The following is a 25,734-nucleotide window of genomic DNA, read 5'->3' as shown; positions in this document are numbered from 1 at the left end:
CCTTAGAAGTGGGAGATAGCATTCTTTTTAAGCTACAAATCCAGCCTATGAAAGTGTAAAATATGGTTGCTTAAAATAGCTGAAAACACTTCTCCAGCAACAGCCAACCTGATAGACTCAATACATATGCAGAGTATTTGTTATAAGAAGGAAACCTCACTAAAATGAATATCTGAGACTATGTTCCATTTACTTTGTGAATTACACATAGGATTGCCTTTTAAAACCACTGCAAGGTTAAAAGCTTTGTTTTAATCCAAATACCATGTTTTAGCATAGTTTTAGATTGGAATTTTGGAACTGGTAAGCAAGACAATCCAAATATTATCTGTGGAAAACCATGTCTCTTTTCCACTTGGGAACACTGAATTTGCAGGCAGACATTTGTATACACCATTTTGTGGGCCTCAGAACAGAAGAAGTAGCCAAACGTTTAATCTAAATTCTTTTCCGTTGTGCTGATGCAAGTACATATTCCACTTTTGCCAGCTGACACTACACCAGCATGTAAGATAACTTGCAGAGAGTTTATGATGGAGGAGTTCATGGCAGATTACGGCCCTTCAAGTTTAGATTAGTGCTCCACATTATGCATCTGAGGAATAATTCTTAAAAAAACAACTTCAAATGGTATCAACACCTCCATAGCTTTTCCCAAGGCATAGTGGTACTCCCTGACCCAAGCCTGTATTTCAGTGGTTCTCCACTGCAGTTCAGATTTCACTCCGTTGTATTAATTGATATTGCCTTAGAAGAGAACATCAAATGCTGGGAAGGCGGCTTTTATAGGCGGATTAAATCTTTTAATTTTCCATGGTAATTATTAAGATGAATCATTAAACTAAGGCTGCCAGCTGCGCTCTGTTAGACTGCAGGCTCCCATGTACAACATTCTCTGGCTGCTTTTAGCTCAGTACGTTTGTCATTGGATTGCCATGAATTTGCTGAGTGTCGAAGTTTGCTTTTAAATTCTCTTGCAACCATGCAAACCACACAATAAGGCTAACCATTGTAATTTGATTTACAGAAAATGAAAATGAGCTATCTGGAAATGAGTTCTGGTGGTGCTATATTGGCTAAGTTCATTGTGCCTCATTTTGTATCACTTTGATCAGAAATAAAATCAAATCTTTGAAAATTAAAGCCAGAAAAAGCTTTCCCCAAACCAAGACTCCAAAACGTAAAAGTATTGGTTCAAGCTGAGTGACAAATGGCAGAAGTTCTCTGTTTTCCACAGTTAGTTCAAGAGCGGTGTTGCCATTGTTACATATTTAAAGCTGAAATTTTATATATATATATATATATATATATATATATATATATATCTTATTACAAAAAAGAGAGCACTGCATGTCAGACAACAACATTTCAGCTCTTCTATCTTTTACACATGGATTTCAGACCCCAAAGGGATCTATGCAAGACTGTAGATAAATAATACTTTGCATAGTAAGTGTGTGCCATAATCTTGATGAGTGGAGTGTACAGCTACTTTTTCACCCCAGTGTGTTAGAATAATGGATTTACAGTCTGAATTACCATGCATCTGTGAAGTCAGACATTCATTGTACCCTACAAAGCTGTCATGTCTCAAGACATGCACATGCTACACCGTCTTCTGTTTGAACTCAGGTTGGCCATAACCCTTTTCTTAAAATCACCAATATCTGAAAAACGTACATAATTTATCTTTGACATGCTACATGGGATTTCATCAGAACTAGTGTGAATAGCACAAACTCTATTAAAGACTTTCAAAATAGTACCAGTAAAGTTGTCTGCTGAGCCGGTCTCGCAAGGCACGTCGATCTGAGATGGTGCTTCTCAAATGTTCTCGAGCAGCAGCTTTTGTTGGCCAAATTACCTGCATATAAAAAATAAATCAAACAGCTGATGCTAAGGAAGCTGGAGATCCCCTCCTGTTCCTGGCTCACCGGTGCAGTAGTACCTGTCACGTATATGTATATATATATATATATATATATATGTATATATATATTTTTTTTTTTTAGTTAGAGAGCCTCTAAGGATGCTGACGAGAGCTACTGCAGGGCATCCCACATTGGGGCAGAGGAAAATGTGACCTTAGGGCTTAGTCCAGGCACTTGTTGGAGACTTTGAGGCTGGAAGACTGTGGGCAGGTACAAACCAAGCCAGTGAAGGAACTAAGCAACTGGAAACTAGGCTGAAGTCTTGCAAAAAACTAGTGTGTGAGGTGAAGCTGGGGACCCCAGCAAGACAAGGTGCCAGGAGAGATCAGTTCTCAACACTAAGTGTGCAGTGTGGGCAAGTTCCAGCTGGGAAATGCGATTTGAGTCCCTCAAAAGCATAAAACATCTCCTGGCAAGGAAAGGTCAAGAGGGATTACAGCTTCTCTCACACGTTCTCTGCTCAGGAAGGCCATAAGGAAGCCGTCTTCTTTTTTATGAGGAACTATGAAATGACGCTACGGAAACAATTCAAAGAAAGAAGGTCCTGGGATGTAAGTTCGGGAAAGACATGGCGTCTCACATACAGACTTCCAAACAAACTGCATTTACAAGCTGTGTGCCGAGCCTCTGCTTTGGCTTAGCCGGCTGGAAGAAGATGCTCACTCTGAACACATGGTAAAAGGAGAAGCGATGTGTTATGGTATATAGCATGTTCTAGCCAATGACGGTTTGATGAGGCAGACAGAAAGGTGACATGGCTGGCTAGAGTCTCTCGGTCATCTTTAAATTTTACAGCTGGTTTTTCCAGTGCCTCAGAATTTTTTTGAACTCTTTCTGCGCTTGAGATAATTTTCCCATAGAAAGTGATCAGGACTTAAGAAGTGAAGAGAAAGGGCCTCTTAAATCATCTACATAATTCATTCTGCACATGCAGGACTGGTCTATAGATCTGCACCCATTTTCATTGTTTTAGAACCTGCCAAGCCAGCATCCTGCTCTTGATGCTTAGCCCAGCATCTCAGAAAGACCTATGGACCCCAAAAAACTTCCATTTTCATTTCAACCCAGCTTGAGTTACTGAGTAGCTAGAAACAACTAATGAAATACCTCTCTCCCTAAAAAGATGACATCCTCCAGGCGTCCCTAATCACCCACATCTTCCTAACATGAGGATCCTAGATCAACACACATCTCTATCTTAATAAGTGTTTACTCTTTTTTTTTTTTTTTTTAATTTTTCATTTCTACTGAATGGAATGACCAACAAGGTTTAATATGTTTGACAACTCAGCTTGCTCATGCTGTTCGTTTTCTGATCACTGCTGCTTCGTTCTGTGGCGTAGCAGTATTTTAAGTAGGGTGAAGTACTCATTAGGATGAGTAGATGATAACCTAGCTCTGCCTGCTTACTTTTTCTCATAACCCAAACCACCACAGTAGCAATCTATTTGGTTTATTTCCGACTCAAACACATGGAGCTGTTTTGGAAAGAGATAAGCCAAGTTTTAAAGTTGCTGGTACTCTTGGAAGGTGCTGGTTCTGCTCCGGGTTGCAAGAGCTTGTGAAAGGAGGATGAGAGAGAGCAGGGAAGAAAAGAAAAGGGCAGGGAGGTGATGGAGAGATGGAAGAGCTGTGAGGCAGCACATTCTGTAAACTGTTTCCTTCTGCGACTCACTGGAAGGTATAATCAGTCATCTGCTGCTCGTTTTTGTGTGTATGGTGTGTGTGTTTTTTTAACTTCCATTGCAATCCCCAAAGACTGCCCTCCTGGTTTTACTTTTTTTGGTGGTGAATAGCGTATGTTTGTGTAAGGGGTGTCAGGGGACTGAAATTGTGATACCAACCAGCAATTTGGGTGTGTGGGTGAAAATTAACTGTTGTAGTTGGTTATTTTATGGGCCCAAAATATGGCTGTTAAAAACCCCAACATTCACCATATGAGCTTTCTGTATCCAGACCATAAAATGTCTGGGATACATAGACGGGATCCAAGCCGACTTCCTGCCATCAAATTGTGCTTCACTAATGATCACTCCAGCCTGTTTTCTAAACTTGGAGACCTCTTGTTTTCCCCAGAGGATATTATATTGTTTGTCTTTGGGAAAATGTGTTTGCGTGCTACAATTATGAAGTTTATAGAACTTAAAAATTCACCTGAAATGGGACTGCTACTTTACACACAGTTCAGCTCGGGTACAAAAAGAAAAAAACCCTACATTTGAAAGCTGCAAAAAGGTACAAAGGTAAGGGATCATTTTAAAAGATACTTTTCTATCAAAAACTGTATTTAAACTGAACGCTTGAAGTTCTTTTCTAGGTGGGGTTCTCTCTTCTCTTCCCCCACTGCCCCCAATTCTTTTTGTCAAGTGTAGCATTTCCCCAGCATCCCCAAGCACTGCTCTTCTAATCACATTTTTAGATAGAATATATGGTATTTTTTTATATTACAACAGGTTTCGATTCTGCTGTGAACTGTTTGGTGAGCATCTGTAGAGAGGCTTCTGAAACTGTATCTCCACTGTCTGATGCCTTGCAACACAAAGATCCCAGTTCAGAGTGCTCACGCTATATGTAAAAAGCCTTCACACACACAAAAAAAACAAAAATAAAATAAAAAAAACTTGAATGGGATGGAAAGAACATGCATTTACTGTGTTCACTGAGAAAGGGTTTTTAATGTTTCCTTATCATCCTGGTCTGGACTAGTTTATCTGAGCTGCCTTGGAAGAAGAGAGTTGGTTTTAGATGCATATACCTGGGTGAACATGGAAGGCTAATAAAGATGGATTTGGAAGAGGATAGATCAGCCTCATTAGGAAAACACACAGGTACCTCAAAAGATGTTGTTACCAGTGTTCAATACTTTTGATTACTCAGAATATTTTTCTAGGAGAAGTAAACGTGACTCTTATTTGGACTTCAGCTCAGTGAAGGTTTTGAGGATTAAAGCTGGGATTTGGGGATTTCTTTAGAATGGAAAGGCAGTGCGATTAGTGTTGTGTGTGCCTGTGACATACTGAATATTGCAAAGTGGAGAAGTAAACTCCGGTGACAGCAGCTGCAGTGCATGACCTGTGCAAAGGAAAACCTCTGAATCCTGTTCACATATTTAAATGTCACTATTTGAATTGCATCGGCTCGCACATGGGAGTGTGAGTGTCACCCCACGCGTGAGGCTCTGTCTAACATAATCCTGTTTGAAATAGCTCCCTGCTTCCCAGGGCACATGCACTTGAGGAATAAAAACATTTACCAACAACATATCATTCAGAGGCAGTTTAGATGGGATTTTTAATTTGGTCACTCCCTCTACTGGATGCTTTTTGCCTAGGTATTCAGATGGTGATCACATTACTAATTAATTAATCAATCCTCACAGTTATGTTGTTGGTTGTTTGTTTTTAATAATTTCTTTTAAAAAGACAAAGCTGCATTTAACTATTTCTTCTCTAGCTTCCAGAGTGCAAGCTGTACAGCATGACTTCGTGAAATACGGTCTGTGCAAGTTATAGGAAGAGAAGTTTTAGGGAATGCTTCCTCTACAAGGATTTTTATACCAGTACCTTATTTTTAGCTTCCCAGTGGCTGCTTTGGGCCCCACACACTGTCAGGATGCTAATCCAGTTTACTAATAGGATTTTTAAAGCCAACTCCCCCATCCTTTTAAGTATTGTTTCATAAGAACCTGGAAATTGAGCAAGGGCATTACAGGATATATCCCAATAGATTTTAGCTTAAGGAGCAGAGGTGATGGGATCACTATTAATTTCAGTAACCTATTCAATTTTCATTGCATAAACCCAGCAGATTAAGAGTATTCCTTTGAAGGCTTTACAGTGCATGTATAATATTTAGTTTGGAGACAGCTCTGGTAAAAGCCTAGACAAAGGGTAAGCAAATGTAAGTCCAGCATATTTTGCTAAGGAAGATTAATAAAATGCAGCAATACCAAAAATCTCAATGAATGGTCAAGATGTACCTCAGCAAATACAATTAATTCCCAGCTTCACTAAACAATCACAGTAGCAGCATGAGATTGATGCAAGAATTTTTTTTTCCCGGCCTTAATCTGCTATTAAAATGGAAAGACTGATTTATTTCCATTAATTCAAATCTTTGTCAATAGCAAAACTACTCAATCAAAAGACAGCATTTCTGCTGTTGCGATGTATTTACATTTTTGTTTCCTTGGTGGCTCTCACTACAACACTAACCAAGCTCAGAAATTGCATGTCTTGAGCACCGCAAACTTTTCTTAGCTAGGTTTGGCTAAGCCAGGACTGTGGTTAAGACAGGGGCCAGCCTCTGTTTAACATGGGCATGCATTCCAAACTCCCTGTTTTCAGTTTGCTGATGGAAAGGTTCATCTCTCCTGTCACAGTCCTTGTACGATGGAGCAGTTTGCAGGCGGCTGGTGGAAGTCTCTCTTCTCCCTCCACTTCTTTCCATTTCTTCTACTGCTCAGCTGCCACTCTCTCTTGGATCTGGTGGCATCGCTACCTGCGAGAGGTTTTACCAAAAGCCTGGCTTATCTATTTAGACAGCAACATGCTCAGGCTCTAGCTTCTTCTAGGAACGGGCCCTATGGGCGATGAGACCTCTGCGGAAGAGACCTTATGTGCCAGGATGTTAAATTTAATACAGATAGTCTGAAGTTTGAAATTAGCAATAATTCAGGTAAAAATGCTATGCTTTGTTTTTTGTGATCCGTGAAGTTGATACTGTGTGTTGCAGGCTTGTATCTTGCCTGGGTCAGAGGACACGGCAGATATTAGAGTTTCACAGAAGAAACAGGGGATTCCCACATTTCTATCTAATGCAGTGTGGAAAATCTGGTAAGAAAAGGTAAATCTGTAACTGTCTACGCTCCCACTAGCTTTGGTCGAAAAAAACCCTCAAATTAGGAGTATAGGATTAAGGTTTCTAAGCAACTAAGCAAGAACTATTAGACATCAAAAGTTAAAACGCAAACTCCCAAGTTGAACACTGAGGTCTTCATAAGAGATGGCTGGGGAAAAGAAAGACTGAAAATGAGGAAAAATAAGAAACTTGAAGGCAGCGCTGCGATTTTAAATGATGTCTAGCAAAAAGACGATGGTATTTTTAAAAGCTGTTGAACTGATATTTCTTGGTTGTAGCAACCAGTAACCCTTAAGTCCTGAAACATTGAGAAAAATTGGAACCCACTTAATTCTTCTTGACAGCCATAGGAAACTGCATCCCTGGTGTGCTGTCCTTGAAGATGTTTGCTCATATATAGCTACAAAAGTAGGTGGTTAGAGGTGATTGAACAGCATCACATTTTCCAACTACACCATGATTACAGCAACATCCCAGCCAAACAACCTTCTGATGAATCAGTGTGAAAAATCCCAAGGTCAAGTCCAGGCCTGCCGTGCAGGTGGAGTCCCGCTGAGCGTCGACATCGAGCAGGAATTTGGCTGCTTAACAGGCTGGTTTGTGCATACTCAGTAGCGGCAAAACATATTCAAGTTTTATGTTATGACAGTTGAAAACACCACCTGTACTACTACATGCTTCAAAAAAAGCCCCAGACTATGCAAGCTTTAGATGAACAGAAGACAAGCCCCAAGTAGAACATGACACAAGGCGCAGCAGCATCAGTGCCTCGAAATCACATGCAAAGTTAGAAAAACAAATAGCAAACGGTGATAACCTCATGTAGCTGCCAGTCAAATTGACTAAGGTAATCTGTACAAGTGTCATTTCAAGTCCCCAAATTTCTCTTGGGAGTCAAAACTGCCAACGCTGTTTCACTCAAGAACACTGCATGTGTCCAAACATAATTCCCTCTTCCTTGTCCCTGAAATTGTGGTGTTTTTACATACAAAAAAGCAGCAACCTGTGGGCTCTGCCATGAAAACAGAAGGTCAAGAGAAAATTTTCAAGCTTCCCTCAGCTTTGATGATGTGGCTCTACCTGTTGCTAACAAAAAAATATTAAAAAAAGTCAAAATATAATGAAAATACAATTTCTTAAGATGTTTCTGCCTCCTGCTCATCCACATCCACGCTCTAGCCCCTCAATCCTCCCAGCTCAGATACGGGCATAAAGCTCAGCCGGTATATGAGCCAATATTGCCCATGGCATGCAGGCTTTCAACTTCCAAAAAGTTAAAGAATAAAGATATCTCAGGGTTGGATTTTTTTGAGAATCCCAAACTGAAAAGGTAGCAGAATTGAGAACTACCAGGCCTAAACTTGTAGGTAAACTCTAGTAAAAGGAATTACGTAGGATTTTTTTTTCCCCAGTGAAATGAATTCTCCAGGCTGCTGTGAATTTTCATATGTACTTCCTCAATTATAAGAGTTTTCAGGCTCCCTCATCTGTTCCCAGCTACATCCTGTAAGTTCCAGTGCTGGTTGCTGCACTCTAAATCTGGTCAGCACAACTTACATGTACTTATCAGTGACTCATGCACATATTTGAAGATCTTAAGAATGAATCACATCTCCGTGTTTGCTGAATTCCTTCTGCTGCCTGTGAAGGAAGGCTCATGCTGATGGACTGTAGAACAGAGCTCAAGCCAAGAGACACTTTGATGTTTAAGGACTTCATACGAGTGTGCGCTCTCTAAAGAGAAGATTTAAATCAGTTTATTAAATCATGCTGATTTTGCTGTCAAGCTCAGGCAGTGACACCTTAACAAAATTATCCTTCGGTTTTTCAGGCAGTAACTGAACACAAGGTATAATTAAAATGTTTGGGTTTGAATCTGGCATTTAAAATACGTTGTTGCTGCTGTTCGAATAGCTCTCTGTCAGATCAGATCAGGGAGGAAGTGTCACTCAGCACAACAGGCCACAGTCTGCACATATAAATTGTCTCAAATCTTCCCTTTCAAATGTCAGCTGACAAATCAAAATGAGAATAGGCTATGCAGCATAAATACCAGTTATACATTAAAGACTTAACACAGGGTTCCTGTCTACCAACGTCTGAGAGCTCCAAATGCAGAGAAACCACACAGAGTTAATGATAATTGATATCATATGGTCCTTATCAAAGCTTCCTCAAGAAAAGCAGCTTAAGGGAAAATCCGTAAATGTGTGTCTTGACCACAGTCTACCACTCTTCTTCCGCATTGGAGCCTTTAACTAATTTGTTAGTTTAATTACCGAGGCACAGGAAAGTTTGCAAGAGTGATAATTGTGTATTCTTTGATTGCCAATCATTACATCATGTGGTCGTTATGAATTAAAAATAAACCCTGATTGTAATATGTGAACCTGGGAAATCAGTCTGAATCTGGAAGTACAAGCCTACTAGTCCTGGCTGACAGTACAAAGTAAAAAAGCCAAGCGACAGTAAAGTTCCAGAAACCTGAAACTGCTGTGACAGACAGTTAACTGCAGCTACAAAAATTTAGGATTCAAAGTGAGATCAGTAAGACTGTGGGCTCTCGTTTGCGGGGGCTTCAGGGGCTTGTTGGGTAACTTCTAATGTGCCACATACTTATATCTTTAATTGGAGGGGTTAGTATAGCCCGCTGCACCGTTCTAAACTAGCGCCGAAGGAATTACCAGAAGGTCAAACGGAAGAGAGAGGCAGGGGGAGGAGGAAGTGGTAATTGAAGAGACAAGAGATGATTGTGAAAGTGCTCGGAGGAGCCTGTGTGTCTGGCAAGATGCGACGGGCCGAGCTACAAACAGGAGGCAAAGTACTTAGTGGAACAAGCTCTTTCCTCCTTTCCCTCCCAGCCCAGAGCGATGCCATGGCTCACGGCCCCCAGCAGCCGCCCAAGCAACAATCGGCTAATTAATCTATCCCACACATGGAAGCTCATATAGCAATTGAGTATGGAACTCCAGACGACTGAAAACTCCTTCGTTTTCCAGAGATTAAGTGAAATAAGGCGACAGCAAAACCATGCGGTCAGTAGTTGTCTGTTCTGGCTCAGTTTACAGCAGGTCTTCTCTGACCTTTCTACTGTTGATAAAAATCTTATAAATGTTCACATCGTTCTGCAATAAAACTTGGTCAGAGCTTACCTAGGAAACAGGCCAGGCCTTCAGCCATCAGCACAGCTTTTCACACCCATGAAAAGCTAAACGCAGCTTGAAAGATAAATTCAGAGGAAGTGTTCTAAGCAAACTTACCTTTTTTTTTTTTTTTTAAATATCCTATCTGGAAGACAAGAAGATGATAAGTGGTCCTATAGACAAAATAGAAGAGTTTGGAGAAGAACCTAAAAGACATACGGGAAAAAGGGGCTGGGAGTGCATGAATCGAACCTTGTGTCACAGCTCAAAGCGCAAAAACCTCAAAGGCTACACCAGATTGCAGTATGAAATGGGGGAAAGAAGGATTTGGGCAGTAACATTACAGAGAGAAGTGCCTGAGGCACAGAGGTGGCGAGACGGCCTGAGATATCTAGAGAGAAACCAGCAGCATTTACAATGCTGTAGGATGACACAAGAAACCGCAATCGGAAATAAAAGGAATCACGAATCTGTTGATTTACAGTTCATCAGAGGAAGGAATAATGATCCCAGGGTAGGATGGATCAAGGAAGGGGTTTGAACAAGGAGAAACCGCGGAGCTGAACACGCGTGACGTAGGACTGAATCAGTTACGCGGAGAGACAGAGTGAGTCAGGAACTGCTGGTGGCTTATGAAGGCACTGGTTTTACTTCGGATGCTGCCCGACTGTGAACAAAGTGGTTGCCTGAGAGGAAATCTGGCCCGTTCTCACCCCACTTTTACAGTAACCCTCACTATACGTCAATTGGATTTCAAAGGATTCTCCTGCAGATTGAATGGACTCAATATTTTCAGCAGTTCTGCGAACCATTGTTTACTAGTGTTACCTCATATCCAAAAAGGTTCTTTATAGCCCCCCAAGATATATTTTCAAATTATCACAACCTCCAAAATACTTCATCTACTTCTCAGATCTCCATGCAAGCCTGGTCTATATACTCTCTGAAGAAGCTATTCTGACATGCAATAGTAAACTTGAGATGCAAAAGCTACAGAGGAAGAAAGAATGCAGAGCTCCTTACACAGCACACCAAAATTTGATTTGCAACATTTAGTTATTTGAAAGCCTCAAGAAAATAAAACCAGCATTACAGCTTGAACCCCTATACCATTTGGGTATTTTTTCCAAAAATAAGGAGGATGAAGCACATAAGCAAAGCAGGGTTTGTTACTTGCACTTTTTTGATAGGTGCTTTAAGAGCAATTTCAGTTTTCAGAAAGAACATACATGTATAATTAATACATCATCTGTTTTAATGAGGTTTTTTTTGTGTGTGTAACGCACCTTCAATACAGCTACAATATATCTCTATAATGTACACCGTTCGCCAAGACAGACATTAAGATCACAAGGAAAGTATCTTAAAGTGTTTATGTAGTATTTTTAGAGTTGTATTGTAAAACACAAAGCCACAACAGTATATCACTATAATTCAAATTTAAAGGCATGGAAATTCAATATTAAGTACTTTCTTCTGCAGCTGCTCTGAGACTGATACATTGATATTCTGCTGCATAGAAGTGTAGACAGTATTTCAGCTAATGGGTTTTTTAAGTAGGCACTGAACGTTAAAATACTTAGAGACATACCAGCTTTTTGTTTGTGATCCATTCCATTCTGCAGTGCTGTCACTCACAGGCAAAAGTTATTGGCAGACTGAGACCAGCCTTTGAGATCTTGATCAGAACTTGGGCACCTGGTAACAAAGGGGAAAATAAATAGATAAAACAATTATACTGGCATAAACAATTTGTATTATTTAATATAATTCTATCATATCCTTCCGGGTGTTTTTCCAGGCTGATGAGTCCTCCTCTTTAGTCATTGCTCATACAGAAGTCACACCAGATCTCTGACTATCCCATCAGCCTTCTCTGGGCTTTTCCAGTTGCCCACATCCTTTCATGAATAAGGGCACCAGAACCACCTACAACAGAGTCAGAGTGGTACACTCATCTCCATCCTGACGCTGGATTTCCTCCTTCTACTTCTATTGCACTCAACTGGTGTTATAACCAAGAGTCAGCTCAGAGCTCTGTGTTTAAAGATGAGAGCATTTTCTGCACCCTCTCATGTACCACCACTTTCCCTGCTTCATATATCTTGTCACACGAGTCATTTAATCTCATTGTCCGTTTGCAGCCCATCATGGTTGGTCTTCAACCCTGAAAAGCTTGGTATCATCAAAACACTTTGTCACCATACGGTTCTCCCATTTGTTTCCCAGTATATTGAACATGGAACAAATCCTTGCACAACCTGGTGATCCCTCTCCTTTATGAAGGCTGGTTACTTCTGCTCACTTTTTCTTATCTTTTAACTAATTCCTTACCTTGTAATTACCTTCCCTCTCATCTCACAGTGCCTTTAATTGCCAACTATTTTTTCAAAATCTTTATTAACTGGGGGTTGGGACACACACAGCAACGGAATTCCCACAAAGAACTCAGAAAATGTGAGACTTGCCTTTGCAGACACCCCACCGGCTTCTGCCAGATACGTGATGTTTATCAAAGCGTCAGCTAAGTCTGGTCTAGAAGACAGTCCCTCCTTATTTGCCCCGTTCTTATGTCTGTGGTTCCCTGTAGTGCTGCTTTCCCTAATCTCAAGATTAGATGCCCGTACATCATGTCTTTGGAGTTATCAGAACAATAAAGCTACTTTTAAGTGACCTTTATGTAAAAAATGTAGTTCCCCTTCTGAAAGCGAGTGCAACAACAACAGATATGGGGATATTTACTGCATGTACAAGAAAACTGAATTAACCTACATTATAGTTGCTACGGAATGGTTTGATACGCACCAATATCATTCAAAGTTTCTAATATTGGAAAGGCTTCAGAATTTTGTGAGCAATTCCATTCCTCTCCTCCCTCCGCTGCCATTTGTGGGTCTCCAATAGGATGGAATCCTTTTCTTGCTGGCGCCAGGACTTGCGTTATTATAAAACTGTAAGTATTATCTTTTCCCTCTCCTTCCTTTCTATTTAAAAGCATCATCTTTCTTCTTCCTTTATCCTCCCTTCCCTCCACCCCGCTGGCAATTTGTTAAAGATCCTGGTTAGACCTTTGTTGTTTTACTGTGGAACTGCCTATCAATACCATCTGTTGATAACAGGACACAGGGGCTGGAAGTATTCTGGTTTGGTATTTTTGATGTTCAAGTGGAGCCTCATTGGCTCCTGGCAAACAAGGATCTAGATGTTGGCTACACGTTTTGTCTACACACAGCCCAGAAATCCATCGGAGACGATGTGACTGCTTCTCCCAAATCCATTCAAATCTGTTTGAGAGCAACAGGATCACAGCTGGTGGAGAAATTTCTTAGGGCCTCATGCTGGGTCCAAACAACTCTTTCAAATGTAATGGTGGGTAATAATCCAAGTAGTATTAAGGGAGTACTTAGACTGAATGTTCGAACCATCTCACAAAGAGTTTTTGTGCAAACTGACTTGCCCTGACAATATTGGAATGGTTAACCTTATACAACATGATCTGAGCAGAGAGTTGAGAAGGTCTGTTAATGACACTCAGCAATTTAGGATAATAAGGGCAGATAAGAATTGTTGAAGGTCCATATGGGACTGAGAAGCTGGGCAATAAAATGTCAGATCAAGTTCAACACTGATACATGTAAAACGATGCGTAAGAGAAAACAAAATTCCAGCTGCATACACAGAAACAGTGAGAGCTGTGCTGACTGCTACCGAATCTTGATGTTATAGTCAAGAGGTCCACAAAAACGTCATCTCAGTGTTCATTACAGTTCAAACACTGGGAACAGATGGGAAGGAAACAGCAAACGAAACCAAGAATATAATTATGTTGCCAAATGCATGGTTTACCTGAATACTCTGGTCTCCTCAACTCAAGAAAGGCTATAACAGATAATGCTGGGGGGTGTAACTCTGATCAGTCTTTAAAAAAAATAAATAGAGAACAGCTCCTGGACAAGGAAGGACAGTGTAGACTGAGACTCTTCAGTTTGGAAGAGAAACTCTGCCAGACACCCTACAAGAGCCCACCAAGAGCACTACAACAAGAGGAAGCTGTGCTCCAAACCATCTGGGAGGAAGCAAACTAGAACACAAGCGTTAATCGAGGCTACAGTAAAACATGCACCGTTATGCATTGGTTTAAGGCAGCCAACGCTTCCATGCTTGTGGCTTTGTTTTGTTTTTAAATATCCTGCATGTTTGCTTAATTACTTGTGCCATACTTGCTCTTTTGCAGAAACAAACGAAGAGTGGCTCACGGTCCTCACGTGAGTTGGTTTCCTTCTTTTTAGCTTATCTCATACAATGTACAAATTCTTCTCCATTGTAACCCTCTGGTAGGACACTGCCAGACCTGGATGCCCTGAACCTTGGCAGAGCAAGAGGCAAGAGACGTGGATGTAAGATGCGGACCACCACAGTCTCTCTTAATAGAGGTCTCTTACATTTTGGAGATGAAAACTGAGAACAGCGCCCAGCTTTTCCTCATTTCTTTGGCTTTAAATAGTTCTACCGCCTGCCTGCTCAGGTATGGCTCTATATTCCTCTCCAACTGAACTGCTACTTAAATGCAAAGCATACACTGACGCTTTGCAGTGGGTGTCCACAAAGACTTTCTGCCTGTATTACCACTATCTCATTTACCTCATCCTTAAATGAATTTGGTTACATGAGCCTGCTAAGGAGGTCTGAGGACTCCGTGCTTGCAACATTCTAAATGGACCTGATCTAAATTGATATTCAATGGAAGTTAATCATTAATGATATCCCTGCATCTAAAAATTGAACACAGACTGACAGGCTCCCTATTTCAATAAGCTTATGCCATCATTGGATAGGAAACGGGGCTGTAAGTGGGAGTAATTGTAAGGTGAAAGAGAAAAATAAATTATATGGCTTAGCTTATGTACCTACTGGGGCAAAACTGAAATGCTTTTCACACCGTCTCGTCTGCACTGCGAACATCCTCGTACGGGGTCCTAAACACAAAAGAGGATCAGCAGAATATACAGTCCCCGCCTCCCTGTATTTCCACAGATTAAGAAACAGACTAAAGTCCTGATGAGCCTCTACCATCACCAAAGAGCAAACACTTTCCCAATATCTCCCACAGTTTTCTGCAAGTGAGATGTGCTCTGTGTCACAGACAGGAGAAACTTAGTGGGCTGTTGCTTAAATTGAAACAACACGTAGCAGGAATCGGGTGTTCTGAAAAGTACATAAAAAACCTCAAACAAACCCAAACGCCACAGCAAATAGATGCATGTTTGATTTTTATCTTGCTGCCCCTCCTCACAAAACTGCCATAAAAATTCAGTCTTCCGCTCAACAAGCCTTTTTATATTGAATCAAATACACTATAAATTAACTCCTGCTTCCTGTTTGTCCCCAAATACCGATGTGACACAGTTTCTGGAAAGAAGCACTGCCATCCTATTTTTACATTAAATTGATTAATTGTTTTTCCATTTGTATTCTTTGTGATGTTCCTCCAAACACTCCACAAATTATCTAGCCCTTAGAAATCCAGAAGTTGTTTTGGCTTTTCTTTTTTCCCTCTCTCCCTTCCTCTTTAAACTTGAATGGAGCTTGAGAGACTTAAGATTTCACATTAGTTTTAACTGCTTCACTGTAGACCTGCTGGCACCGGTGACAAAAAGGGAGGGCTCCCACACGCCGGGAAGATGCGCTCCTTTCAGTGGCCAACAAAGAGCCAAAGGCGACCCCTATTATTAGTGCTAGTGAGACTAGATTTACCATATTATTAATCATTAAAGTCTGACTCAAAATTCAGGCTGGCTTGTACTTACTCCATGGGTCAGGGAGCTTTACCAGAGCTCATTAACTGCGCTGGGCTACTTGTTTACTCTTTCTGCAATAATCTTTTTCCTAATGTACAAGAGGAAAAATGAAATACAGGTGATTTTTCTGTTGGGGGGGTTGTTTGCTGCTTGATCTCAACAAATAGGGGGATTCTTCGAATCCCTCTAAAGAGATAATGAGCGGCAGCGTCATGCTTTTGATCAGTCGTAATTATAAAATAAAAGGGAACGGATGCAAAGCTCACGTGCCATGGGAAGGTCACTCACTTTTGAACGTCTAGGATTGCCTCTGTGGCTAATCCCAGCACGTCCCAAGCTCGAGCTATTTTTAGGCAGGATGGTGGGTCCGTTATACATCCTGTCCCTATAAAATGAGGGCCTGACTGGTGATTCTCCTGTAGGGCAGCTAATAAGTAGGTAGGAAAATGACGTCTCTGTACTTTTGACTTGTCTGCTATTGCAAGGAAGGACAGCAGGAACGTCTCCTCGCTGGCGTCAAACAGTCCCCCTGCAGCATACATGCAATTTAAATTATTACAAGGCAATGTTACAAGTATGAACCCTGGCACAAAATAAAGTAATTACACTTAATTAGGCAGCCAAAAAAGTGATGGCCTGAGACTCACTGCCTTAGATGTAGCCTTTTGTTGATTTAACACAGGACAGGTAATGAATGAAACTTCAAAGTGTAAGTGACTAAATTGCTACTTAATTAGTGGAGCCCTAGTCAAAAACAAAGCAAAACAAAAAAAACAAACCCTCAATTTTCCGTTGTCAAAGGAATTCAGACAAAGATCCCACATCTCAGAGAGGCCCTGAAATTAAGGATTATTCTATTAAGTATGTGTTTTTGTTCAAAAGGGAGTTTCTGGCTTTGCTAATGCAGGGCTCCTGAGAGGTGGTAGATTGGCAGCCCTGGAGCCTGACGTTTCCCACACAGGAGCTCGGTGCAAATAAGTCACTAGCTCACAAAGCTCATTTGCCCACTAAGCATCCAGTATCGTTATTTAATCCTTGGAGTGCTCAGATGTGCTGGTACACCCGCAGCAAGCAGCCCACCCCAGCAAGAAGGCTTTCAGACGTTAGAAATGCTGGAAGATACCAAAATCCTGGAAGATACCGAAAAAGAGAAGTAGGTATCATAACACTAGATTTTTATGTACAATCTCACAGTTTAGCTATTTCATCTCCAGGATTACGTAGCTTGCCAGAGCTCTTCTCTGGAAGCCTCTTAGGCTTCCACAAGCATCCTGCTACTTTATCACGCAATTAAGCATCAAAACCAAAAGTGGTCTGAATAGCATAATGAGTTATGCTAGTCTGTCTGTCCCGGGGTGGGCATTTTATTCTAATTTCAACTAGGGACAAAACCAAGCAATTTATTGTTCTCATCCCGTTCCTCACATGTTTATTTCTGACTGTAAGTCTCCATTCCCAAAAGGTGCTGAGGACGGACTGGCAGGAGCCTCGGCAGCTGATGAAGCCTTGATTTCATCGGTCTGCCTACAACCGTGTTTCTACTGGTGGGAACAGCTGGAAGGTAAAATAACTTCTATTACAGAGATTTCTACCTGCCTCAGGTTTTGCCTCTCAGCCCCTGACAATTTTTCCCATTTTTAACTCCACTTCCCGCCTCTGCTTGCCCATCTCTCACACCTTTTCCTTTTATTTCTCCCCTCACCCTCATCTCTCCCTCCTGTTTGTTGTTCCTCTCTCCAGAGCCAGTCTTTCCATCCCCACCTGACGTGCCGCTTCACACTCTCCACCACAGACTTTGTGGCTGAGGTTAGAAAGCAGCGCTGGAAAAGGTATGTGGGGGTGATCAAAACATACAACTATATCCTCCTAAATCCTTTGTTGTTGTCATGTCATGTTGTGTCCACCCCTCTCCACCGAACAAACAAAAAAGGCCAAATTTTGCTAGAGTACTTCTCACTACTGGTCAGATTCCACAAAACTGTGGTGGCTCGTAGTTCTGCAGTAGTAGCCCCATATCCAGGAATTATTAAACACCAGCTTGTCCCAGTTGCATCCCAGCATCTGTTTTTATTTTTGTGGGGCAGGAAGAGAGTGCTCTGATGTACTAGATTATTTTAAGGTAGGTTTTCAGTGAGGGGATATGTTTGCCCCAGTGCAATCTGTGTTTTCTAGCTACAGATCAAAAACACTTAAGAAATATTGTCACTTGCATTTTTGCAGTTTTCCCCACCTGTTTTTCTCCTTTCTTGACGTAAGATATGGAAACAACTGGCATATGAGCCCATATTCTTTGCAATTACTTGAGGGCAGTAGTGTGCTGCTGGGCAGAACACATCACAAAGAGGCCCTGTACATCAACATTTTGAGATTTTATCCATCTTCTCAAGAACCTGTGTGACTTGAGACTGAATCATGCTTTGACAAGTGACTTAGAGGCTCAGGCCAAGAACCAGATCTCTTACTTGAACGCTCAGGTCCCCTTGTTATCTGGGCTTGCAGGAGAGCAAAACGCCCAAGTTGTACATGTGCAGAGGGGCTTGTGATGATGCAGTTCCCACCCAGATGCTCTGCAGTCCAAAAAAAGCAGCGGGATCATCACCTGCATCATTTTACCCATCTCATTCCCTTGTCACACACTGACGGCTCTCAGGGGAAGCCAGGCAGGGCAGCTACAGCAAAACTCCCCAGCAACTACTGTCCAGAAAGTAAGGTCTGATCTTCAGTTCCCCTTGGGTGAAAGGATGCACAACAGTCATTCCTGCTTGCAAATGATGGGTGCCATTCAGATAGGAAGAAAAAAGAAGTCTTGGAAATGGAGAACCAGGACTGTTAGTACCTCAAAAGTGCATGTCTCATCACGTGCAGAAGCCACCATGGGTACTCAGACAATAGGCAGTAGCTCCCCAATGATGACAGCCAGCGGGGAACTCAAGCCCACAGGTCAGTTGAGCCTTCACATCTACAACCCTGAGCCCATGTTTTAGTGATTAGACTACTGAGTTGCTGCTCAATCTTCTGCTCCAAAACTGGAGAGCTCTGTTTGTTTAGCAGTCGTTATTAGGGAATCAGAAGCTCTGATTCGCAAGATGGCCAATGTGCAACCTCAGAACAAGCACTCAAAAGCATCTGGGATGCGACAGCGGTCAGATCCACTCTGTTTCCCACAGCCCGCTTTAAACAGCTCCCCACACGCCATCCTGTGGCGTCCTGCTCTCGCGGCTGGTTGTACTTGGCACCAAGACCTCACACTTTGCCACGTAAAACTATCATGCTGAGGCTGGGGGCTTAGTTCTAAATGCACAGGGCTCCCAGCACAGCAAGAGTGGGTATTTCATCACTCAGTTTGGGGAAATATCGCGAGATACTTAAAAGAAACAACCTCTCCACCCAAAATGCAGCTGCTGCACCAAGAAGCGCGGTGTGCTGGAAGCGAGCTCTGCAAACTGGGAAGCCGTTCCAGGAAAGCTTTCCTTGCTTCAGTGGTTTAGGCAAGGACATAAAAGGAAAATGCACATTGCAGGACCTCACAGATAATACAACATGCTTACGGCAACCCTCGCATCCAGTTGGCACAGTTCTCTTTATTGCATGAATCAAACTTGGGAGAAGAAATACTGCCAGCTAAGTACAAGGGTGTCACCCACATTCAACTCCCAGCTGCCCAGCTAACCCCTTTCACTTCACCATTTATGAGAGTTCTATGATTTGACAAGTTTCCAGTTATTTAATCAAAATGATCTCGCACTACCTTCTGCCCTAACATCTATCACACCAACAGCTTTGGCTTTCGGCTGTGTGCCACTGTCCCCTTCTCCACCGTTTCCTACGCCAATATCCATTGAGACAACAGCATTTTTGTCCAAAACCACGTCACCCCCTGCTTAGAGTTTATCTTTTAGCTGGAGATAACTTTTGACGGAGGCATCTCCTTCCTTCTCCACCTCTCACTGAACCCTGAACATGGACACTACTTTCCCCAGGGGTGATGTAAAGATGGAAAACATGCATTTGAGAGTCACCTGTGGTTTTCAGCAGAACACGCAGCTGCACTGAATCTACCAAGATAGAAAACATGAAATACAGACAGTCCTGCTTTCTGTTCAGTGGCCTTTTGCCCATCACACATTATCAATAAAAGCAGTGGTCCTGAGATAATTCAAGTGCTTCACTGAAATCAATAGGACTATCTTGTGATCCTCTGCAATGTTCTGTTTTAGGACAGTGTCATAAAATGAGCCAAGTGTAAAATAGAGAGAGAAGAAGAAAAGAAATTCAAGAGAATTTCACCAACTTCTACAATAGATAAGCAAGTGCCAGAGGGACACTAAAATCAAGCATGAGCCAGCTGAAATTGGATTTAAATGAGATTCTTCATATCTTTCAACAACACATAGAAATGATTCTTTTAATTATTTAAGATAGATTGTGAAGTGCTATTTGAAGTTTTGTTTTCCAGATAGGATTAAAATGCAAATAGAGGGAGAGTGCGTGTACATTTCTGCTGCTACAAATCTGTGTTTTGCTAGCAAAAAGAGATAAGAGATTGGAGCAGCCCAGCCCTTGTTCCCCAGGGCCACTGGGACAGCAACAGAAATATATCTGCTTGGACCGTGCACATTAATGCCCAGAGCTGTGACGTGTTAAAGATTAAGAAAAATAAAAATCAGAGAATGCAACAAAGAATATTTTTGATGCCTTGTGCCTTTTCGGATCTAGCTGTATGTCTGGAGGACGTGGGTACGGCACCGCCTCGCTTTCCAATGGTGTGCAGCCATAGGCTCTTCTCTAAGCTGCTGATTGACTGAATTTACTATCGCATTTATAAATAACTATAGACCAGCTGTCTAGCTATACCATTGTTTTGTCTAAAAATAGACTGAAATATCACAGTAGCATATCAGAAATCTTTAGTGAAAGAAATCATACATGCATAAATGGGAAATTCTCTTTCAAATCTGTAAAATCTGTGCATAGAAATACAGAAGCATTCATGTATCTCATCTCTCCAGGTTACTGTTACATCAAAGTATTCCTGAATGTGTACCCATTATATTCCTATCACTTTTCTTGATAAAAGTCTTGTTTAGCAAGGGAATACATTCCAGAGCTAAATATATACAAATGCCAAGTTCCCAGGCTGGTCTGCTGACGACGCAGAGAGTCCGAAGAGGTCCCTAATCTCCCAGAATATTCATCCTATCTGATCAGCGACAGGTAAATCTGAAACACTTTCAGCAGAAACAGTCCTGAGCTTTCCAACAACATGGGACAAAAGCGGCTTTTCCTGCTTTGGGAGGAGGGCTCAGGGACACCCTTCCAGCCCTGGGAAGGGTGACAGCAGGGTGGAAATTTGGCAGAGGACTGAAGAAGCAGACGCCCTTCACTCCAGGACTTCCATGGCCCTGGTGTAGAGCCACTAGATTCCTTTCATATTAACAAATCTTCTCTTCAGCCCCTGTGGTTGTGACATCTCACCTGCTCAGAGGTGTGTATCGGATTAAAGGAAACAGAGACGTAATCGCTCCTCACTGAATAACCTGAAGAACACTAATCCCGAAACAAGACACAACAACCCACCCATCTGTACTTCCCAGTTTCTGCTTCCTCCTCTCCCAGGGTGTTCATCCTGCAGAGAGCCCCTACCCCTACAGAAACCCAGCCTTTTCTGCATAGCTCATTGCTCATTTTCTGCACAGGAATTTCACAGCATGGCATCCCTTTTCCTAACCTCACTCAGGCAGTCCACTAGTAATATTCTCCATTTCTTGCCCAAGGCTTTCCGGCACTTGTCTCAACTTTCTGTGCAGGTCCCAGTTTGATACCAGCCACATCAGCCTCGCAACATTCTTCTCTCCTCGCAGAGGTCCCACTGCACATTATTTATTCCCCAACAACACACATGGTCAGGCTCACTTTCACACATTTCTCCTACTTCTATGCCTCGACTGGTTTACTCTTTCACAGTCTCCCATCATCAGCCTCTCTTCCTGGTACATACAAGGCATTAAAAGAAAGGCTACATATTGACAAAAGCCATTAAAGAAACAGCAATTTTGTGAATGGGACATGGTATGCAGAGGACATTTGCAAGCAGATGTCAGATCCAAATAGGATCATCTCCACACCCTTTGTATTTTTAAATTAAAGGCTGCCTTCCTTTTGTAATATCACACCTTTGGCTTAAAAAAAGCTATGGCTTGTCAGAAAAATAATCTAATATAAGTGAAGTTGTGGTTCCTAGAGGTCGTCATAAACACAGTTATTCTAGAGCACAGCAAGATATTTCATTCACTGTCCCATAAATTTCATAATCACCACAAGCAATTATATTTATACATTACACGCATTCAGCTGAATCGTCTGTACGCATGCACATTCCCAACAGACAGGCAGTAAAAGTTTCCACCGTACTGCTTATAGATATTGGGTTGGAAGTTGTTTTATCTTTATGCTTTAACAGTGGTAATAACGTTGCTGTTTATGGTAAAGAAACACTAAAAACATGCTTGCTTTTAGCTTTTTATAAAAGCACCAGAAGATGGGGTAAACTAATACTAGTCTTTGAGTCCACCATTAAAAATGGGCATACATATATGGCGTCTTATTTAAACACAGCTAGATAAAAGCTATTTTTGGTGTTCACTGAAAACGTCTGGGGAAAAATCCAGTTCAACAGGCTTCTTGGAAGCATTGAGAAAATTGGACTGTCAGAAAGAGGTGGTTTCTGGACAATATATAAGCATTTCAGGATAAAAACAATAAGATCTTGGCGACTGATAGTATCCTAGTGGCTGTCTGGCAAAAAGTTAATAGGTACAGTTGAAATGAAGCACTTTACATGCCAAAGAGTAGAGATGTGGTCCTTCTCATGATGTCTGTATGAACATTAACAATGTTGTACAACATGGGAGATTATGAACAAATGCAATTTTCTTAAAAACTTCCATTGGTGTTGCCTTTTGCACCTCTTTCAGGACCGTAACTGCCTCCTGAAAAACAGTTTATTAACTGTACCTGCCATTCTCCTAGGAGGGATACGGTGGTAGCCCGACAAGACTAATGGAATCGCCTCCAAACCTTCCTTAGCTTTGCTCGTACCTAATCCACACGCAGGCTAGAGGATACCTAGTCCTGCAGGAATGATTAACTTCCAACGCAGCCTGACACTTGCAAACCCAGGTACTAACATAACAGGCACAATATAAAACACCGAGGGAAAAACTCACAAGAAGGAATGGAAAGGAAACAGAAGCAGAACTTTTCATAAAAACAGTGTTTCCCTTGTGTATGATGAATTTTGCTGGTACGTTACCGTTAAAAAGAAGGCTCCGTTCTGAGAGAACAAGGCTTTGTGATCCTATACGTAGCTTTTATGAACAAACATACAATTAAGTTAGGGGCATTTTCAGCTGATCGAAATTCACTGGTCAGCCCTTCAGGGTGACAGTAAGAGAACGGCTCTGTTCACATTCATTACAACATTATAAAGAAAGTTTTCGTCTTCTACTACAAGATTTTTGTGCACCAATATCAGTTACAGCCTACACATAACATACAAGCAAAGACTAAGTGTTAAGCTGCAGCATCCACCTGGAACAATCAGTCATCCACTGCAGGGTACCTGGAGAAGGGCTAGACAGAGGAGACACACAATAACCATCTTCAAACGGATGAAAAGCCACTGCAAAGGAGAAGGAAACAGATCATCCATTCTTTGGATCTGTGGTGGATAGGGTAAGCAGTAACAGAGAGGTTAACAGGTTTTTTAATGGAGAGGTAAATAAAGGGACAGTGTCCAAGATCACAAGTCCTCTACAACTGAGATGATGCAAGAATCTCACAGGAGTGGCTTACCTGTAATCATTTTTGACTTTGGGCAAGAAACTGGACTTACTGACTGCTGGAGGTGCCTCCCAGCAATCTTTCTTCCGTAATACTATATTCCCAGTTTTTAAAATTTCCCAGAACACAGAGAAATACCTACGCCCATGCTGAGTCACACCCAAAACAGAGGCTATTATGTGGGACAGGTTCCTTGAAACACAAGCGAGACTTCAGCCCTTGGGTCAAACTTGGGTTCTGCTTCCGCAACAGCAGAACGTGCCCTGGAGGATGCAGAGTGGGTGAGGTGAGGACACTGGGATTAAAAGCACAAGGGAGGGGGAAAGCCCCCTTCCCATCACTCACTCTAATCCTCTTCCTTTGAATCATAGAATGAGTTTGGTTGCAACAGACCCTTAAGATCATACAGTCCAACCACAACCTAACTCCGGCACTAAGCAATGTCTCTAAGAACCTCAGCCATGCATCTTTTAAACCCCTCCAGGGACAGCAACTCAAACACTTCCCTGGACAGCCTGCTCCAATGCTTCACCACCCTTTCTGTGAAGGCATTTTTCCCAATATCCCATCTGAATCTTTCCTGGCACAACTTGAGGCTGTTTGCTCTCATCCTATCACTTGCTACTTGGAAGAAGAGATCAACACCCTCCAAGCTCCAAGCTCCTTTCAAGTAGTTGTAGACAATGATAAGGTCTCCTCTCAGCCTCCTTTTCTCCAGGCTATTTATATATATTCCCTTTAAGGAATATACCAGCAGCCCTCTACAAGTCCACTACCCACTCCTTCCACAAAGACCCATCTACCCCACCTCGACTCCCTTAGGACGAAGGGACAAGTCAGAAAAATGAGAACAGTGTCTTCTTCCTGCTCAACACATAAAAGATGAAGGACAGGAGGAAAAGCCAGCAGAGGTCTTGGATGCTTCTGTCACCCAGTTTTGTGTGTAAGTGGTCAGGCATGCACAGCAGGAGCTGCCCTCCCAATCCTGAGAGCTTAGTTTAGCTCTCCCTTGCCCACACCCTGAGTATTTCTACATATATCAAAATATACAGACTCTCTCGCTGAAGTAGTGAATCACTTTGGGGATTAGCAAAGCCAATGCTACATCAAAGGTGAGCAGATGTTTCCAAAATTATCTGGGAACTTGCCAGGAGAGGTGCAGAGAAGGCACAGTCAAAAAAGCAGGGAGCTGAGGTGAGCAGCTTCCGTAACAGAAGGACTGGGCAGGGGATGCTGTGAAGTTACACTAAAAACACATTGTCACAGAAAAATATCCCACAAGCACTGGATACAGCCATGACTCTGGGAAAGGTTATCATTTGATTCCCCAGTCCATCATAACACTGCCTTTCAACCTTCTTTTACTTCTTCCTAATCTAAATTCCTGAACGCAGGACACACCACAAGGTCCGGTTGCTTGGAAAGCAAGAACATGGGAGCAGCTGTTTCCAGTGAATCAGTCCTCCTTCAAAGCCAGCCCAAAGGCATCTTAGCGTAGGCCTGTACAAGCAAGGGACAGGATTAGAGCTCAGCCTCCCCTCAGAGCAGCCAGCTCATCTCTTCCACCGTAGGCAAATACTGCAGCTTACCTCCCTGCCCTTCTCTGCTAAAGCCAACTCTCAGCCTACTGGCGAAAAAGATGATTTTTCTCTTTGCAAAGAATACAAACGTGCACTTAGCTCTGAAGTGCAGCAGAGCCAGGTTTGCAAAGAAGGAGCGAAGCAGAGGTAGGAGTGTGCAGACTGGCTGCCTGATGTTCCCATTTTATTACTGATTATTTCCTTCTTCCCAAACAGGCCTTTGAGGGATGATCTCAAAAGGTATTTTCCCAAACTGCTTGTTCTAATCACACAAGTATCCTTCCAGCCACACTTGCTGCAGTGTGGTCTGAATCACTGACAGTTTTAAGATCCTTAACATTGCACTTTTGGGAAGAAATACACCTCTGCCCGAATTTCATTGGTATTTCCTACTGTAATAACAGAACCAAGGTACTAATAATGCCCTCAGTGACAATTTGTGACATTAATGCAGACTAGCTCTTTTGTCGCTCCAATACAGAAAGACAGAATTAAAGTGGTGGTTTTATAACTACTTCCTTACCCAGGAAAAAGCAACAGGAAGAAAACAGGACTCAGGAAATATAAAGTGTATGACAAT

At 42.0% G+C, this 25,734-nt stretch overlaps 1 long non-coding RNA gene across 1 annotated transcript in view; it reads right to left on the bottom strand.

Moving 5' to 3' along the window:
* LOC139828479 (uncharacterized) overlaps positions 1–11,630 on the bottom strand; it is a 45,780-nt gene extending 34,150 nt beyond the window's left edge. Inside the window, exons 1-2 of the long non-coding RNA XR_011740153.1 lie at positions 11,526–11,630; positions 1,767–1,864 (exon numbers count right to left, since the gene is read on the bottom strand). This is a non-coding gene — a long non-coding RNA (uncharacterized lncRNA). The remainder of the gene's footprint in view (positions 1–1,766; positions 1,865–11,525) is intronic.
* Between the last annotated feature and the right edge of the window lie 14,104 nt (positions 11,631–25,734).

Source organism: Patagioenas fasciata, chromosome 8 (genome assembly GCF_037038585.1).
Source record: "Patagioenas fasciata isolate bPatFas1 chromosome 8, bPatFas1.hap1, whole genome shotgun sequence".
Classification (NCBI taxonomy): domain Eukaryota; kingdom Metazoa; phylum Chordata; class Aves; order Columbiformes; family Columbidae; genus Patagioenas; species Patagioenas fasciata.
This window is presented reverse-complemented; position numbering and strand designations above follow the sequence as displayed.